The sequence below is a fragment of the Ananas comosus genome, unplaced genomic scaffold, assembly GCF_001540865.1.
Source record: "Ananas comosus cultivar F153 unplaced genomic scaffold, ASM154086v1, whole genome shotgun sequence".
Lineage (NCBI taxonomy): Eukaryota > Viridiplantae > Streptophyta > Magnoliopsida > Poales > Bromeliaceae > Ananas > Ananas comosus.
The window spans coordinates 27318-35000 of NW_017893567.1; positions in this window are offsets into that span (position 1 = coordinate 27318).

Here is a 7683-nt window from a genome sequence, read left to right on the forward strand (position 1 = left end):
ACCCACTCAACCCTAGGGGGCCCACATCATCCTAACCACACATCTTTTAATCCAAGAGTAGAAAACTTAATAGCACCAAGTCATTGATGCTTGGTGCTATTGATAGTATTCCAGTCTAATTCTATATATAGAACTAGGCTGGAATACTATCAATAGCACCAAACTATTTGTGCTATTGATTTTTTAGCCCTTTGATTGAAAAATGGATGATTAGGATGACGTGGGTCCCCTAGGATTGAGTGAGTGGTTAGTAATCAAGGAGTCGATCCAAAGGTTAGAAATTTAAGAAGCACCAATGAGATGGTGCTTCTAAAAGTATTCTAGCTCAATTATATATATATATATATATATATATATATATAGAGGAAAGCTTTAATACATCGGCTAAATTAAATCTAGCTGTTCATATTTTAAGGGCGAAATTGATTTTTGTATAGTAATTACCTGCTCAATAGGTTACTATTCGTAAGGGTAATATGGGAAAACAAATATAAGCTAATTACCAAATTTGATTAACCCTACACAAATATTTGTTTCCTTATTTAATTTTGTTACTTACCAAATTAGATAGTGCTAATTTGATAAGTAATAAATCTTTATAAAATTGAATTCAAAAATTTAATTTGAGCTTAAACTTTATAATTGTGTACATTAAATTCAAATTTAATTTTAATTTTAATTTTCAGAACGAAAAAATTTATGTTTAAATGAATAGTATATTTCAATTCAAATTGTTAATTTGACATTAAAATGACACAAAATTTCAAATATATTAACTTATTTTAAATTATAAATTATGCTGTATTTATAAACATAACTTTTATTATTTATTTAAATTAAAGGCTTCTATTTTTAAAATTAAATTCAAATTGTTCATTCGATAGTAAAAACAACATTAAAGTTCAAAAATATTGATTTAAATTAAATTTTAAATTTAGATTTAGTTTATATTGTAGTTAAAAAAATAAATTTTGTTAACTATTTAAACTAAACGATTCTATGTTTGAAAATTAACTTTAAATTATAAATCTAAATTTAATTTTAGCTATTATAATTTCAAATTATCTTTAAAAAGGCTTTTAGTGCAGATTAGCTACACTAATTTCAAAAATTTTCAAACATTCTCACTTGGGGATAATATTTCATATTCAATTACTAAGATAGAAAAAATGAACTATGACTTAAAAATTTTAAGTGTAGGTTAGCTATTAAGCAATATATGGACATGGATTTCTCTCTCAACAAAAAAAAAAGAAGAAGAAAAAATAGCTTCCGAGGAAGATGTCTGTGGGTGAAAACTTTTCTAAAATAAAATGGGATATTTTATAATTACGAGAGGGGCATTATGGAAATGAAAAAAAAAATTTACAAAAAAGCCCTTCATGCTAATTTTACATATGAGGAAATAGTTTGCCGTTGGTAAGAGGGTGACTGGTACCTAAGGCAACAAAAGCTAGTCACCCTTTTAACTAAAAGACATTTCCACCATTCATTTTAAAAAAATGTAAGAGCCGAGATCTTTTTGGTGCATAGGAGCATTGCTCATATATATATATATATATATATTAAATCTAAGACTCAAATTAATTACTGTTGCTCTTCCGAGTTCCAACCACGGAGAAAGGTACTCGGCCCAACTAGAAGTAGACCACGGCCGTTAGTGTGGGCCATTTTCGTTTTTGTTTTTATTTTGGCGTGGACCGGGAAGAACAGGAGTTGGGCCGTGGGCCCCAGGAGAGTCCGGCTCCCATTGATCCAAAGGCTATGTATTTTGCTTTCCGTCTATAAAGTGATATCCTAGATGTTGATGGAAAGTTGTCTTTACAGGTCCTGTACATTGTCATGTGAAATCATGGCACTAAATCAGCTATGCTGGAGCTTCAATTTTTTTATTTTTTTATTTTTTTTTTTAAATGCAAGTTCTAATGAAAAGGACTTCTTGTCTTAGTGCAAGTCTTAATGCAAAAGGACTTGGAATATAACAACAACAACAACAACAACAACAACAACAACAACAACAACAACAACACTCTAATGAAAAGGACTTCTTGTTTTAATGCAAGCATTGGTGAATAGGACTTGGAATATAAAAGCATATATGATGTTTTGTACCTTCCTTGATCACTTCATCCGGGTTCTTTTTTCTTATCTAGTGCAGTTCTTTTCTGAATTCACAGATTAAGGTTGTACTTTGTAATTTGGAAGGCCAAATTGAGGGTAATATAAATACTCAAAGTTTGAAGTGTTCTCATAAGTTTATTTACTATTGTTCCTCCCTGACCCCCTTTGAATCACGTCTATGTGCTCATTCTTACCCCCTGTTCAGAGACACTTAGTTATGCTTCTATGTCCCTCTTTATATGAATCCTTTTTCTGTTTATATAACTCTCTCTCTCTTTCTCTTTCTCTCTCTCTCTCTCTCTGAGGGAAAGGTGAGGTGACATGAATGCAGGAATGAAGCTCCAACACTTTCCAATACTTTCTATATTGTACAGCAGTTAGTGGTAGTGTTGAATACCCCAATTGGATCGATCTCCGGCGTTCTTGTTTGTGGTTACCGTACGTCCACAAATAGATGTCTGCATAAGACATCAATTATCGGATGTACTCGAGCAAGCATTCACATTTCTTATCGACCATCTGTCTCAGCAAAAGCTCATCAGTCTCTCTCTCCTTTTATGTACTTCTTTGCGAATGTTTGGTCAAGGCTTCTGCTTCTGCTTCTGAAAGCAGCAGTTGCAGGTTTATGGCTTAAAGCAAAAAAAATATACGATGGGATAATACGAGTGAGGAAATTGCATTAACATGTTAAGCCTGTTACTAAAGAGTTCGGTAACATGCTTCCGGAGGGATGGAAAGAAAAGGGTAGGCTCGGAGTTGCAACAGTTTAAAACACACGTACAGATTCCAACTCGGGTGGACCCTCCAGAATATAAACAGTTAGACACATTAATTTGGGCAGGCATTTTAGAGAGTTCTTTTGCAGCTGTGCGGAAATGTTTCACGAGACTCGGATCAAAGAAAGAAATTAAATCAAAGAAACAACAGGGCCTTCCGGTTCCTGATACCGTTATGTCGTGACTTCCAAATCCTCTTCTTATCTAACATTAACCCCACAGAGTCCCTTATTCTATGAGTCTCCGCACCTTGTATTCACAAGCCATATTCACAAGCGAGAGCGGAGGTTGCGAGACTTGGAAACTCAACAAATCAATTCAGCAAGGAGGCAACTTGAGATGGATAGTGTACTTACATTCGAGAGCTCCATCCAAGATTTGTAGCGTCGCTATGGCTTTTCCGGTTTGGTGTGTCTCTTGCGCAAGCGCCACACCTTCAGCTAAACTGCTCACATGACCGCGCACAAGAAGAGCAGCTGCTGTATTTAAAACCTACATGTATTCCACGTAAACAAGACGTGTAAATAATCACCAAGACAAGATAACATCTCTCTCTCTCTTTTGCGAACCTCCTATTTACAGATTCTGTTTCCGGTCTTTTTCGCTTTCTTTGGTGCATGATCTCATATCAAGTCCTAGATGGATCCAAGATGCTAGTACTACTGTTGTTAAAAGGAACAGAGAGATAAAAAAGTAAAATCTGATTATTAAACTCAAAGATCACAAGTATTTGCCTTCTTTGGTGCTGCCGCCATTTATTTTGTTTGTATAAATGAATATTATACATCATTGGATAAGTGAAACAGATCGAATTCTCTACTCTTGTTATCATTCGGCTAGCTTGCAACGCAACATAATTGCATGTGAAAAGGCATCATCTTTTTTCAAAAAAATTTAAACAAGAGAAAACAAAGACGCATTCCTACCAAGATTATGTTTCTTCATGCCAAACAAACTCTTAAATCTATTCACTGCAAGCACTTCCTGCAGTATAGAATTGGTGTTTAATATAAATATAAAAATGCAAAAATATGAAACAGGGCCTTAACTTTTTTATTACTACAGAAAATGCTCTAGCTATAGGGAATTGTTTGTTATAGCTGATGTGACGGTCTGTACTATGCAAAATAATGAGCGATGAAGACTGAAAGGAGATTGATCTGTGGGCGGTAAATATAATTGTATTTTGCCTGGCAGATAAGGTGATGTACAACGTCATGAATGAAGAAACTACAGTTGGCATGTGGAACAAGCTAGAAAAGCTGTATATGACAAAAAGCTTCTCGAACGTGTTGTACTTAAAGCAAAAAATTATATGGGCTACGTATGAAGGAAGATACGGCAATAACAGAACACTTGAACACCTTTAATAAAATTATTGCAGATTTGCTTAGTATTAATGTCAAGGTTGACGAAGACGATAAGGCATTAAATTTTCTTACATCACTTCGGTCATCCTACAATTATTTGATGACCATCATACTGTGTGGAAAGCAAACTCTAAAGATGGAAGATGTTACATCTACCCTTCTATCTGAGGAGATCAAGTTGTAAGCGAATACCGAAGAAAACAGTGCAAGTTTCGTCGTAAATGATACAGGTGGAGAAAGGGGACGATCAAGCGAACGTGATGCAAGTAGAGGAAGATCTCGTTCCAAATCAAAATCGAAAAAGGTGAAGTGTTACTTCTATAAGAAAGAGGACCACATAAAAAAACTGTGAAAGGAGAAAGATTAGCCAGCAATTCCGGTCAAGATGTCTTGACGATTACAACAGATTCAGAATCTCTCAGTGACTGGATATTGGATTCTAATTATTCTTATCACATGTCTCCAGACAGATCTTTATTTGATATTTGTAAGTTTTGCGAAAGTAGTAGTGTTATGATTGGTAATCGCACTAGCTGCAAGATGGTCGGTATTAGAATAGGTATTGGAATAGTAAAAAAAAAAAATGTTCGATAGTGTAGTGAGGACGTTAATTGATGTGAGACACATTCCGGATCTCAGGTTGAACTTATATTACTTGGTACTCTTGACTCTGTTGGCTGTTCTATTAGCATTTCATGTGGAGTGATCAAGGAAAAAAAGGGTGCCATGGTCGTCATGAAGGGAAGAAGAAAAGGAATCTGTACAGGCTAATCGGTGAGTCGGTGATTGGAGGCGTTGCGGTAACATCCTTAGAAGATCATGATGCTGATGATACGGAGCTCTGACACATGAGACTAGCCCATGCGAGTGAAGGAGAGATGTTTGGAACTGTATAAAAGGGGAGTACTCAAAGATATTAAATTCTCTAAACTTAATTTCTGCAAATATCATTTATTTGAAAAAAAAGAAAAGGTTGAGTTTCAGGACCTCTAGTCATAAAAGTAAAGGTATACTTCAGTACATCTATGCAAACGTGTGGGAACCGGCTCCGATTACTTCGAAAGGTGGTGTGCGGTATTTTATTACGTTTATCAATGATTTCTCTCGTAAGGTTTGGGTCTTCTTCATGAAGGAAAAGTCTGAGGCATTTATAAAGTTCAAACATTAGAAGAATGAAGCGGAGAAACAAATTGGAAAGCAGATTAAGGTTCTTGGAACGGACAATAGTGGAGAGTTCACTTCTCGTGAGTTCAAGAAATTAAGGATGAAGGTGTTGTACGTCACTACACGGTTTCAGGTATTGCTCAACAGAATGGGATAGACAAAAGAATGAATCGGACACTTCTAAAACGTGTCCGATCCATGAGGTTATGTGCAGATTTGCCAAAGGAGTTCAAGCAGTAGATATGACATGCTATATTATAAATTGATCTCTTGCGATAGTAATCGAACTTAAACATCAGAGGAAGTATGGACAGATAAACTTGCAGATTATTCCTCCTTACGAGCCTTTGGTTGTCCTGCTTATATCCATATTCAGAAAAATCAGCACACAAAATTAGATTCGAAGCCAAAATCTGCATATTTCTTAGGTACGATATGGGGGTTAAAGGGTATAAGTTCTGGGACCCTATCGCGAAGAAGAAGGTAATTAGCAGAGACATAGTTTTTAACGAAAAAATTATATCACGTAAGGATCAATAGGAGCCTCGACGTGAAGAACAGTAAAAACTACACAAATCCAGATGGAACGGCAAGAAAGTGTAAATGATCAGGTGGAGCAGCCCTACCACCAGGATGATCATGGTACACAAAGTGATCCAATTAAAAGCACTTTGGATGAGCCCTGCTATATCTTACAGGAAGGGAAAGGAGGCGAATTCGACCACCATTACGGTACAAGTTCAAGGATGTAATATTTTATGCCTTACTAATTATATCAGATGATCCTACTTTCTATTAGGAGGCGCTGTAGGACAAAGATAGTGGCAGATGGATGGCGGCTATGACATAAGAGATGGAGTCTCTATAGAAGAATCAGACATGGGATTTGATTCTATTATCGGAAGGGAATAGATCCATTGGCTACAAGTAGATCTACAAAAAGAAGTAGGATACAGATGGAGAACCAGAAAAATTCACGGCACAGTTAGTAGCCAAGGGCTATGCGCAAGTAAAAGGAGTCGATTTCAATGAAATCTTTTCACCAGTGGTAAATCAAACATCGATTAGGATGCTTCTAGCTATGGTGGCTATATTTGATTTAGAACTTCAGCAGCTTGATATTCGGGCCGTATTTGGGGATCTAGTAAAAGAAATTTATATAGTACAACCTCAAGTCTTTGTTTAGCTGGGAAAGGAGAATCTGGTGTGCAAACTAAAAATATCTCTCTGCGGGTTGAAGCAGGAACCGAGGCAATGGTATTGGCGGTTTGATGTATTTATGATCGAGCATGGTTATAGCAGGAGTTTATATGATAGTTGTGTTTACTATCGGAGGCTTGCAGATGATTTGTTTATTTTGCTTATGCTATATGTAGATAATATGCTTATAACAGCTAAGAATCCGAATGAAGTGCAACAATTAAAGGATCAGTTGAGCTGAGAATTTAACATAAAAGACCTAGGAGGTGCTAGGAAAATCCTAGGTATGGAGATTAGGCGCGACCGCATACAGGATAAGTTATGGCTATTGCAGAAGACATATATGCGAGCTATTATAAAGCAATTTAGTATGTCAAAGACGAAAACGGTCAAGACTCCATTAACCTAACAAATTAAACTTTCCGAGGAGATGTGTCCCAAAATAGATAAGGAGATTACTTCTATGTTAAAGATATCATATGCTAGTGCAGTTGATTGCCTAATGTATGCTATGATTTGCACTAGGCTTGATCTTTCACATGCAGTTAGTGTTGTCAGTCAGTAAATGTCGAATCCAGAAAAACAACACTGAGTGGCCGTGAAATGAATTTTGTGGTATCTGAAGGGCACATCAGATAAAGGTATTTTCTACTCAAAATATTTTGGTAATGGTGAAGTGAAGAGGTTTGTAGATTCCGACTATGCGGGTGAATTGGACAAGCGTAGGTCGATTATGGGTTACATCTTTCTACTGGGCGACGGACCTGTCAGTTGGAAGTCTATGTTGCAGCACACTATAGCCTTGTCAACTACTGAAGCGGAGTATATGGCAGAAATTGAAGTGGCTAAGGAAGAAGTCTGGCTTAGAGGCTTGGTTGGTAAATTCGGGATCATATAGGATAAAGTTATTATCGATTGTGATAGTTAAAAGAGTGCTTTATGACTCGCCGGGAATCTTGTTTATCATGGAAGGACGAAGCATATAGATATCAAGTATCATAAATTACGGGAGCTTACTAATGGGGATAATAGAGAAATTCAGCATATAACGA